Below are 12,270 nucleotides of genomic sequence, written 5' to 3' on the forward strand. Positions count from 1 at the left end.
CAAACCAAGCATCCCACTGGAAACCCAAACTTCCTGTGGAACTGCCAAGCCCCTGCCCCCAAAAAACCTTCAGGATCAACAATCACCGGAGCTCTGCTGTGCTGAGAGCGGGAAACCCTCAGCCCTTTGGTGTCACAGACATCTTTTATGAAAAATCCTTTCCTTAGGATTTTTCCTCCTGAGAAGCTGAGAGGCCTCAAGAACAAAATGTAAACATTGGTTATCTGCTGCTGTGGAATGCAACAGGTGCATCTGGGATTGGTCTCATGTGGTTGTTTCTAATTAATGGCCAATCAAAGTGAGCTGGCTTGGAGCCACAATCCTTTGTTATCATTCTTTGGTATTCTATTCTTAGCTAGCCTTCTGATGAAATCTTTTCTTCTATTCTTTTAGTATAGTTTTAATATAATATATATCATAAAATAATAAATCATCCTTCTGAAACATGGAGTCAGATCCTCATCCCTCATCCTCGGATCCCTGTGAACACGGTCACACTTTGGGATTAGGGAGAACTGGACATTTACAGCCCTGATGGGAAAAGAGACTGGAAATGGAGCTGGGAAGAGGCTCAGCCTGGAGCAAAGGAGGCTCGGGAGGGCCCTTGTGGCTCTGCACAGCTCCTGACGGGAGGGGACAGCCGAGGGCGTCAGGCTGTGCTCCAGGGAACAGGGACAGGAGCAGAGGGAACGACTGTGCCAGGTTTAAATTGGATGTTGGGAAAATTTCTTCATAGAAAAGTTGGCCAGACTTTGGAAAAGTCTGCCCAGGGCAGGGCTGGAGTCCCCATCCCTGGAGGGGTTTAAAAGCCCTGTGGATGTGGCACTTGGGGACAGGGGACAGTGGTGGGGGAGCAGTTGAGCTTGATGCTCTCTGAGGGTTTTTCCAACCTGAAACCCCGATTTTCTGACTCCGTCTGATTCAGGGAGAGCTCTGTCTTTGCTCCACGGGATAATTTAATGGCACAAAGTGAGTCACATCACTGCAAAGTGGAGTCTGGTCCCAGCCCAGCTTGTGGCCCCAGCTTGTGGCCCCCACAGGTGGGGCAGGGGATGGACCCCAGAGGTGGGACCCCATCAAAGCAAACAAAAAGGGAATTATGGATCTCAGGTGTGTCTGAGAGGGGACAGTGCCTGGGCAGGGGACAGAGGTGCCACCAGTGCTGCTTCTCATGGACTTGCTCGGGACTTACACCCAGCTCCTGCTCCACTTGAGCAGCTCTGGAACCTTCTCCTCAGTAACAGTGAGCTCAAAAAAGCCAAGAAGCACAAGGCTGTGGCTGGATTTATCACCCTAAATCCCAGGGGGAATGTGCTGGTGCAGGGGATCACAGAACAGCTCAGCTGGGAATGGATCCATCGGGGTCATCAGAGGGAGCAGCACCCAGGCTCCAGCAGGAGCCACAGGGCTCATGGGGGAACCTTCGCAGAATTCACAGAATGACAGAATTCAAAGAGTCACAGAATCACAGAATCACATAAGCACAGAATTTACAGAATCACAGAATTCACAGAATCACAGAATTAACAGAACAGGGTTGGAAGAGACCTTTAAGATTATCAAATCCAACCCAGCCCCAACACCTCAACTCAACCCTGGCACCCAGTGCCACATCCAGGCTTTGTTGAACACATCCAAGGATGGTGACTCCACCACCTCCCTGGGAATTCCCAAAATTTCTCCAAATTCACAGAATTCACAGAATCACTGGGCTGGAAGAGACCTTCAAGATCGTCAAATCCAACCCAGCCCCAACATCTCAACTCAGCCAGCGCCACACCCAGGCTTTGTTAAACACACCCAGGGATGGTGACTCCACCACCTCCCTGGGCAGCCATTCCAGAACTTTATCACCCTTTCTGTAAAACACTTTTTCCTCATATCCAGCCTATATTTCCCTTGGTGCACCTTGTTACTCGGGTCAGCCTCAGTTTCCCTGGCAATGGGCAGAGCTGTCGGCGCAGCCGGTGCCAGGGGCTGTGCCATTGCTGTCCCCGCTCATGCCGGGGGTGCTGCCCGGGTGCTGCCACCGCGGTGCCCAGCGCTGTCCCCGCTGCCGGAGGTGGCTCTGCCTCCAGCTGCCACCAGCGATCAGCGCCGGGCTCAGGTTTCTGCAGCCCCATGACTCTGCTCATTCCTGTCCCGGGGAGCCGCTGCGAGCAGCCACAGCTCTGCTCTTGCCCGGGCTCCTTCTCGTGTCCGCATCCCTCTCCTGCCCCTGTCCCCTCTCCCTGCTCCTGTCCCCTCTCCCTGCCCCTGTCCCCTCTCCCTGCTCCTGTCCCCTCTCCCTGCCCCTGTCCCCTCTCCTCTCCCTGTCCCTTCTCCTGCCCTCATCCCCTCTCCTGGCCCTGTCCCCTCTCCCTGCTCCTGTCCCCTCTCCCTGCCTGTGTCCCTGCCCCTGTCCCCTCTCCTGTCCCTGTCCCATCTCCTGCTCCTGTCCCCTCTCCCTGCCCCTGTCCCCTCTCCTGCCCCTGTCCCCTCTCCCTGCTCCTGTCCCCTCTCCCTGCCTGTGTCCCTGCCCCTGTCCCCTCTCCTGTCCCTGTCCCCTCTCCTCTCCCTGTCCCTTCTCCTGCCCTGATTCCCTCTCCTGGCCCTGTCCCCTCTCCTGCCCCTGTCCCTGTCCCTGTCCCCTCTCCAAGCCCCTCCCGGGCCATGGAGCAGCACCAGGAGCGGGCTGGGAGATGCTGGGGCAGGGCAGCACCGCCTGAGGTTACACTGGGAGGCTCAAAGGAGATGTTACCCCTGGCATGGGAATTCTTTGTGGCTTTTCAGGGTCTTTTGCAGCTCCTGGTGCTGCTCTGAGCCCTTTGGGGCCACTCAGAGGGGATGGAGGGAGCAGGAGCAGGGCTGATCCCATGCCCAGATCCCACACAGCACAGGGGAGAACCTACTAGCATCTCTGGTGGCCTCCCAGCCTCGGAAACAAAGCCAGACCAAACTCCTTGTGCTGCCACAGGTGAAGTCAGTGACAAATCTGGCACAAGTCAACCATGAGGTCCCTCTCCAGCACCTGAGTCCTCCAAGAGTCCCTGATTAAGGAAGATCCTTGACCCTCATCTTTCCTGCTGGGCAATCAATCACTTTAAAATGTCTCTACAGAACACTGATTTATTTGCTTCCTAAATTCTGGCCACCCAGCTGAGATGAATGGCTCCTTTTTGCTGTGGCACAGAGAGCAACAGAGAACTTTCCCAGGGAAAGGCTGTGAGAAGATCAGAGAAAAGAATGATAAATAATTCTTAACTTATGAACATGTGGAATGGGTTGTGGAGATTTGTTTACCAAAGGATGATTTGTTAATTAGCAACGGTGATGGTGTTGGACTGGAGTACCAATTAGGTCCAAGAGTATTGTAACTGTCTATAAATAGACAGTTTCTTAATAATGATGTGATAACAAAGAGATTGATCAGCCTTCTGTGAATCATGGAGCCAATGCTAATTGTCACCTAGCTGGGGGCTGCTGCTGTGACATGACACAGGTGAGCTGCAGCTTTGGGACCCTGCCCAGGGCATGTCCTGGGTGAGAATCTCAACCCCCAGCAGGGAACTGGGAGCAGCTCCTGGCTCAGGGGTGCCCAGGCTGCACTTGGAGAGAAATTCAGCTCCCCTTGATATTTTTGCTGCTGAGGGCACACAAAGGGATCAGGCACCAGAGTAAAACAGGACTGGTTTGGGAGCTCCCAGGGATGCTGTGTAAGAGGATCTGTGTAACAGGACAGTGAGGGGTCTGAGGCTGCTGGTAAAGCCACCCCATCCAGGCACTTCATTCTGCCCAGAAAAAAACCTCCATAGGTCGGGGAAGAGGGAGGGAGGGAATTCTTAGCTCTGGGGGACACAGGGGCTTGGGATCACCCTCACCTGCCTGATCCAGGCTCCAGTTCCTCCCTAAGGCATTTATTTTTTGGGGGAATCACCTACCAGCCTGTAGCCTCCTGTGCTCTTGGGCGTTGTATTTGCTGAGAAATGCCCTGGCAAAGGCAGGAACGATGCATCTGACTCCATGTTCTCAGAAGGCTAATTTATTTCTTTATTATACTGTATTATATTAAAGAATAATATACTATAAAATATTATATATGATATAGTATTATATTATATACTATATAATTATATATTATCTATTATATATTATTATATCTTATATATGCTATATAATATAATATAATATAATATATAAATATATTATATAATATAATATACTATAAAGAGTACAGAAAAGATACTTACTGAATGCTAAAAAAATAATAATGAAAAAATTGTGACTCTTTCCAGACACAGCTAGGCCCTGATTGGCCAAAGAGTGAAAACAACTCACAGCAGAATCCAATCAAACAATCACCTGTGGGTAAACAATCTCCAAACACATACCCCATGAGCACAGCACAGGAGAAGCAAATGAGATAAGAATTGTTCTCCTTTTCTCTGAGGCCTCACAGCTTCCCAGGAGAAAAATCCTAGGCGAAGGGATTTTTCAGAGAGTGTGATTGCCACACTGAGGGGCACCTGCAGCCCTGGAGTTTCCCAAGGGACCAGAAAAATGCAGATTCCCCCAGGCACATAGGGCTGGGTGAGGACAGGACACAGGGAATGGCTCTCATTGCAAGAGGGCAGGGATGGATGGGATGTTGTGAATTGTTCCCTGTGAGGGTGGGCAGGCCCTGGCACAGGGTGCCCAGAGCAGCTGGGGCAGCCCCTGGATCCCTGGCAGTGCCCAAGGCCAGGCTAGACAGGGCTTGGAGCAGCCTGGGACAGTGGAAGGTGTCCCTGCTGCCATGGCAGGGGTGGATTTAAATGGTTTTTTAGGTCCCTTCTGACCCAGCCCTTTCCATGGTTATCAGATCCCTGAGCCATTCCTAACCCTGCTCTCCCAAACCTGCTGCATGTCCAGGAAATCTCCTCTCCACCCCTGCATGCTTTGAACAGGTTTTAAAACCCAAAAATTCCATAGATTAAGCTCCCAAGAAAACACAAATTTGCTTCAAACCTAGCCAGGGCAGCAGGAGCTTGCAGGGTGACCAGCGCTGTGTTGGAAAATCTGATGGGTGCAGAAAACCCTCCTGGCATGGTCCCAGGGATGCCACGACCTCAAAAAGTCCTGTAGGCTGTTTGTTTGTTTAGTTCCTACTGTATTTCCCACAAGTTGTAGGGAAAAACATGGGAATATTGAAAAAAATCTGATGTGAAATGATTTTTTTATATCCACAAGTGGCACAGGGGGTGGAGAACTCCAACCCTGCAAGTGGGGGAGATTCACCTCAGCTCCTGCAGAATATTCCTGTGGAATATTCAGAATTATGGGAGTTTCTCTCAGGGATTCTGGCACCCTCACTTGTGCAAGACAAAATCAACCATTTAATAAACAAATTTACATTCCTTTCTGTGCTGTTTAAGAGTTTGATGTGTCCACCCCTGGAGAAATTGTGGTCCCTTAATTCTGTGCTGTAACTCCATTACAAAAACCATCTGGAAAGATACAGGAAATCTCCAGGATTTCCTTTCACACACAAATGGCTCTTAGGATGCTGCTGTGGGAATTCCAGCAGCACGGTGGTTCTGGAAAATTGCTGGGTTTTCAGGCTGCTTTAAAGGCAGATAGGTGGGAGATTTTAATGAGAAAACAACACCTTTAAGAAAATTAAGTGACCCCAAGCCTTTTCCCACTCTGTTTTAAAATAGTGATGGGTTTTAGAGTGAGGAAAAAAATTTTTTTTCTAGTTTTCCAGCGTAATGGTTTGAATTGCAGATGGTTTAAGCGCCCGGTGTGGCTGTGACACCTCTGGCACCAGCGGCTCTGTGAGTGACGCTGAGTGACACGTCCCCAGGGCGGGTTCCTGTCACCACCGCGGCTCTTTGCCCTGCTCTGGGGGGGGTTTGCTGCTCTCTGCCTGCAGCGTGGCCCAAGCCAGGCGTGCCAGCAGGGATGGGGGATGCTTCCAAGTGCATCCGTCACCAAGGGCTGCCTGGAATGCCCCCGAGCCCAGCCAAAGGGAAGGTCCTTCCTTGGGAAACGCTTCCAGAGCCAGCCCAGCACTGCTGGGTGCCTCTTCCCAGCCAGAGCAGGGCACTGAGATGCTGCAGCAGCTCCTGCTCCTCGTGTGCCACCTCTGTCCCACAGCCAGGCCACTGTGTGTCACCCACGGGTCACCAGGGCAGCAGCACAGGGTGATGGGGACAAGGGACGGAGGGACAGGACACAGGGAATGGCTCCCACTGCCAGAGGGCAGGGAAGGATGGGAGATTGACAATTAGGAATTGTTCCCTGTGAGGGTAGGGAGGGGCTGGGATGGAATTCCCAGAGCAGCTGGGACTGCCCCTGGATCCCTGGCAGTGCCCAAGGCCGGGCTAGAGCAGCCTGGGACAGTGGGAGGTGTCCCTGCCATGGAATGGGATGAGCTTTAAGGTCTTTCCAACCCAAACCATTCCCCAATTTCATGGTTTTAAGCACACAGAGGATGAATTCCCTGCTATGGGAACGATGCTTTTTGCCTGCCTCGAGCAGAAAGGAGCCTTCCCAACACTCTGCAGCTTTTTCCTGGCAGCATCCAAGCTGCTCCAGCCTGGGTGCTGCCCTGGGACAGGGACACCCTGCAGCTGTGCTGGGCATTTCCATGGAATGGGATGGATGCACAGCTCCTTTGGAATTGTGTCCCATTCCAGCAGCACCTCTGTGTGCTCTGCACTGCTCTGGCTGCTCTGCACCTGCCAAAATCAGCGCTGCTCCCTCCTCCAGCTCCTGGCAAATCCCAGCTGAGCCCATCCCAGCTCTGCCTTCCTTTGGAAAACCAAATCCTGTGTGCTGAACCTCTAGGGAGCCACGGCTCTTCCAGGGACATCAGCCCCGAAATTCCAGCCCCGCAGAGGCACCTCCGCTGCTGCAGCAGCACCAGCCCCACGTGGGAAGGAATTCCCCGCAATTCCCGGATCGCTGCTGCCCCGCAGCTCCCGGGGCTCGCCGCCCTGGGGCTGTACCTGCTGTGCTCAGCGTGGGGGTGGCACACACGGCCCGGGAGCTGTGAAATCCTGGGATGCTGTCCCCGGCCGCAGATGGAAATAGGAGGTTGCACCATCCTGCAGCCACGCACTGACCCGTTCCTGCCCGCAGCCGGGGATGCCACCCCATCCCCACTGCCGCTGTCCCTGCCGGGGGACAGGGCATTGCTGGAAAGGGGACACCGGCCTGGGTGGCGGCTCGGAGTTATTTTGGGGGGATTTGGCAGTGCTGGAGGCTTGAGCAGCCAGGGAAGGGTTAAAGTTAAAGGGGACCCTGCGCTTGCCCACTGCCCACCCTGCACTCGGGTGTCACCCGGAGCTGCGGCTCCTCCCGTGTCAGGCTCGGAAAAGATCTGAGCCGTGCCGGGAAGGGAAAGAGACAGCGAGGGGACAGCGAGGGGACAGCGAGGAGAAGGGAGGGTGGCGTAGGGCTGCAGTGACCTCCTGTTCCCCAGGCTCGGGGAACAGCAGCAGCGATGCCCCCAGCCCTGGGGGATGCCAGGAGAGGCAGCAGCTCCCGCAGGGATCCCCAGCACAGCACCAGGAGCACGTCCCAGCCCTGCTGCTCCCGTTTGTAATATTGGGATCCCTGCAGCTGGAAAATGCTCCTTTCCCACTGCAGCCTCTGGATCCCAATGCCCTGGAGCAAACCCTGCCAATCAGGACCAGCACGGGGCACCTGGAGCTGGCACAGATGGTGAGCCCATAACCCCAGGGATCTCATCCAGATCCACCTGGAAATGGAGAAGGGGAACCCAAAGATGAGATGTTCCAGGGATTTATGGATCCCAGGAAGGAGGCAGCAGGACAGGCAGAGGATGAGCACTCTCCCTGCCCTCTCCTGTGCTAAACTGGGATCTTTTCCCTCACAACTTCCCAAAGCATCCACCACCTTCTCCCCTTTCTGCCCTGCATAGAAACTACCTCCTTAATCCAACCTGCTGCAAACAGAACCTCATTGATCCAACCAGCTGCAAACAGAACCTTATTTATCCAACCTAAACAGAACCTCGTTAATCCAACCTAAACAGAACCTTGTTAATCCAGCCTGCTGCAAACAGAACCTCATTGATCCAACCTAAACAGAACCTCATTGATCCAACCCGAACAGAACCTCGTTAATCCAACCCAAACAGAACCTCGTTAATCCAACCTAAACAGAACCTTGTTAATCCAACCTGCTGCAAACAGAACCTTATTAATCCAGCCTAAACAGAACCTCATTGATCCAACCTGCTTCAAACAGAACCTCGTTAGTCCAACCTGCTACAAACAGAACCTCATAAATCCAACCTGCTGCAAACAGAATATCATTAATCCAACCTGCTCCAAACAGAAACAGTGCTGGGCGTCTCCTCATGGCTCTGCTGCTCTCTCTCATAACCCCAAATCCAGCAAATTTCCCTGAGTGGAGCTGGAGCTGCCCAAGGGACTCCACAGAGCCAGGCAAAATCCTGAACTGGACCCTTTTGCACGCATTACAAAATAGAAAATGCTATTTAAATATTAGCACAGCACGGTCAAGGCAGGACTTTGTGCTCGTTAACCAGTTCCTGTAAATATGCTCTTTCCCCCTCAAACCATTATAAATAAAACATTTTTTTTTCTGGAAAGAACCAGAGGGGGCAGCTCCAGCGCTGCCTCAACCCATTGAGGATCTCCCCGGGATAATGGGAGTGACTGGGATGTCCTGCTGTCCCCAGGGCTTTGTGGAATTGTTGTTCCTCGGTGGCAGCCGCAGATCCATCCCTCGCCTGCTGCGGGCTGATCCCTGACAGCTCCATCAGTGCCCCGAGGGCAGGAAATGCTTGTGCTCCTTGGAAAACATCCCTGTGCAGGGACGGGGGAATGGGGGGAATGGGGGAAATGGGGGAAATAAGGGGAATGGAAGAATGGGGATAATGGGGAATGGGGGAAATGGGAGGAATGGACAGAATGGGGAAATTGTGGGAATGGGTCTATGTGAGGGAATGGGGGAATGGGGGGATTGGAGGGAAATGGGGGACATTAGTGAATGGGGGAATGGGGCAATGGGGAAATGGGCAGAATGGGGAAATGGGGGGAAATGAGGGGAAGGGGGGTATGGGGGAAAGGGGGGAATGGGACAAAGAGAGTAATGGGGGGATGGGGTGAAATGGGGGGAATGGGGAGATGGGGGGAAATGGAGAAATGGGGAATGGGGGAAATAGGGGGAATGGGGGTAATGAGGGAAATGAGGGGAATGGGGAGAATGGGGATAATGGGGAATGGGGGAAATGGGAGGAATGGAGGGAATGTGGAAAGGCGGGGAATGGGTGAATGTGAGAGAATGGGGGAATGGTGGGAATGGAGGGAAATGGGGGGAATGGGGCAAATGGGGGAATGGGGGAAATGGGAATGGGGGGAAATGGGCAGAATGGGGGGAATGGGGCAATGGGGGCAATGGGGAAATGGGCAGAATGGGGGGAATGGAGAAATGGGCAGAATGGAGAAATGGGGGGAAATGAGGGGAATGGGGGTATGGGAGAATGAGGGAATGGGGAAATGGGGGGTAAAGGGGGGAAATGGGGGAATGGGGGGAACGGGGGAATGGCAAAATGGGGGAAGGAGGGGGAATGGGGGGAATGGGGGAATGGAGGGGAAGGGAGGGAATGGTGCTGGCTGCCCCTGGACAAACACCAAAAGGGCTCTGGAGGAGCACAGCGGGCCCTGACCATGTGGCAGGGGATGGCAGCTGGCACAGGGGGGATACAGCACCCAAAAACCCCGAGCTGAACCCCAGCCTGGCACTGTCTGATTGCCGCGGGGGATCCAGCTCTGAACCCCACCCTGGGCTGTGCCTTTGTGCCCACAGCCCCGGGGTGGGAACAGCCTCCCCTTCCCTGGCACCCCGTTCCCGCATGGCACAGGGGTCCCAGCACCCCCGCTGCCCTGGGGGTCCCCCCTGCCGCCCCATGGAGCACGGGGGCTCTGCAGGGACAGGGCCCTTCCCGAAAGGAGACACTGGGAGCACCCGCAGACCTTTCCTGCAACCTTGGCTTGCCCAGGCCGGGGTTTATATTTAGACCTGCAGGAGGAGAAGCCAGGAGAAAGGAGCCTGAGACTTGTGCGCCCTGCCCGTGGCTCCTTCAGTGACACGGGACACGGGGAAGGTGGCTCGGGAGCCCATGGCCTGGCTGGCCCTGACTGTCCCCTCTCAGCCCGACACAGCCCTGTGGCCACCGAGAGCCCGCTGGCTGCTGCCACCCTCGTCCGTGCCCTGCCTGCACGTTTGTGGGGACTTTGTCCCCTGTCCCGGACAGTTTTCCATGCAGGGGGGTCCAGCAGGTGCCTCCAGCCCTAAACAACCCCCCAGAGCCTCCAGAGTCCATCCTGGTCCTGTCCACCTCCAGCACTCAGACCGCAAATCCCGGGACACTGCCGGTACCCGCTCCAGGCACGGTGACAGTGACAAACCTGGGCACATCCCCGACCCTGCAGCCCCGCCCGGGGGCCTGGCAGCCGCCCAGCGCTGACCCCGGTACTTACTGTCGGGTGGAGAGTGCGAAATCCCAAGGAGAGACCTTTTAGGGCCAGAATTTCCCTCTCCTTCGACTCCTGGAGCCTTTGGCTCGGCGAGTTGGCAGCGCAGCTGCTGCTGCTGTCAGATGGTCATGAGTGAAACCTGAGGACATGCGGGCTCCTTCAGGTAGCCTGGCCCGTCTCAGCTGCGGCATTTGTTCCGTTCCGTTCCGTTCCGCTCCGCGCCAATCACGGCGGTGGCGGGGCCGGAGCCCCCATGGCTGCATTGCCCCCATGGCCCCCATCACCCCCATGGCCCCCATTGCCCCCATCGACCCCAGCCCCCATGGCCCCCATTGCACTGCCCCCATCACCCCCATGGCCCCCACAGCCCCCATGGCATCGCCCCCATGGCCCCCATTGCCCCCATCGACCCCAGCCCCCATGGCCCCCATGGCCCCCCATGGCCCCCATTGCCCCCATCGACCCCAGCCCCCATCACCCCCATGGCCCCCATGGCCCTCAGCCCCCATCACCCCCATGGCCCCCATGGCATCACCCCCATGGCCCCCATAGCCCCCCCATGGCCTTGCCACTGTGGCCCCATTACCCCCATTACCCCCCATGGCCCCCATGGGCCCCACAGCCCCTATGCCCCCCCATTGCCCCCATGGTGCTCACGGGCCCCATGGCCCCCATCTCCCCATGGCCCCCATCCCCCCCCATGGCCCCCCATCGTGCCCATTGCATCGCCCCCATCACCCCATCACCCCCATGGTCCCCATGGCCTCCATGGCCCCCATCACCCCCATGGCCCCCATCGTCTCCATCACCCCCGGCCCCCACGGGGAGTTCTGCCCAGGCACAGTGCAGTGCCCCAGGTGTGCAGCGGCTCCGGGCGGCTCCGGCACCCCAAGGGACACAGGGAGGTGGAGGGGAGGTGGGAGCCACCCTGGCCAGCGCCTCCCCGGCAGTGATGGGCTGGGAAGAGCAGCAGGACAAGTGTGAGGGCCAGGGGGCAGCCGGTGCCAGCGGCGCTGCCAGCGCTGTGCCCGAGCCCGAAACTGATTGCTGACCCTCCAATCCACTGTCACTTCTGGAAATCTATAAATGTTGGACAGTGCCACCTCTCCAAAGACACTGGACAAACCAGCAGTCCATCAAATTTCTCCTCCTTCATAAAAGAATGCAAAACAATAAGTTATTTACATAAAGTGTGTGAGAAAGTTTATTTCAAGAATGTAAACATCAGAAGGCTTAGAAAATCTTAAAAAATCAGGGCCACAGAGACCAAAGGTGTGTTTTGGGAGGCATCACTTGGATCTCTTCAATTAAAAACCAGGGCCCTTCTGGCTGGCTTGGAGCCCTGAGCAGGCTCAGAATGGATAAAACAAAGGCAAGGAGGGAGAAAAGAGCCCAGAGCAGCTCCCAGGGGTGGCTACAGGCATGGCTGGCACTGGGAGCCTGTGGACAGTTAGCCACTGATCTGTATTGTCTCACCCTTCACATGAGACTGAAAATAGAATAAAAGTTTTTAAAACACCTCTCATTTACCCCATCTCTGAGTCAGAAAAGGGCTGAATCCAACAGGAGCCCACACTGGGGGCTGAGCAGCAGAACAACAGCCACGATCCAAGGGCATGGAGCATTCCCAGTGCATCCCAGGTTTTGGCTGGGAGGACATCAGGGACAGGGACAGGGACAGGGCCATCCTCCTGCTGTGCCTCTGGGGACTTTCCACTGCTCTGTTGGTCACAGCAGGAAATTCAGGGGATGTTTGGTGGCTCCCAGCAGCTGC

At 55.3% G+C, this 12,270-nt stretch overlaps 1 protein-coding gene across 1 annotated transcript in view; it reads right to left on the bottom strand.

Moving 5' to 3' along the window:
• Positions 1-10,652, bottom strand: part of SCN4A (sodium voltage-gated channel alpha subunit 4) — a 54,881-nt gene extending 44,229 nt beyond the window's left edge. The window contains exon 1 of the mRNA XM_063178741.1: positions 10,500-10,652. The gene's annotated coding sequence lies outside the window, so the exon portion shown is untranslated. The remainder of the gene's footprint in view (positions 1-10,499) is intronic.
• Between the last annotated feature and the right edge of the window lie 1,618 nt (positions 10,653-12,270).

Source organism: Melospiza melodia, chromosome 30 (genome assembly GCF_035770615.1).
Source record: "Melospiza melodia melodia isolate bMelMel2 chromosome 30, bMelMel2.pri, whole genome shotgun sequence".
NCBI lineage: Eukaryota > Metazoa > Chordata > Aves > Passeriformes > Passerellidae > Melospiza > Melospiza melodia.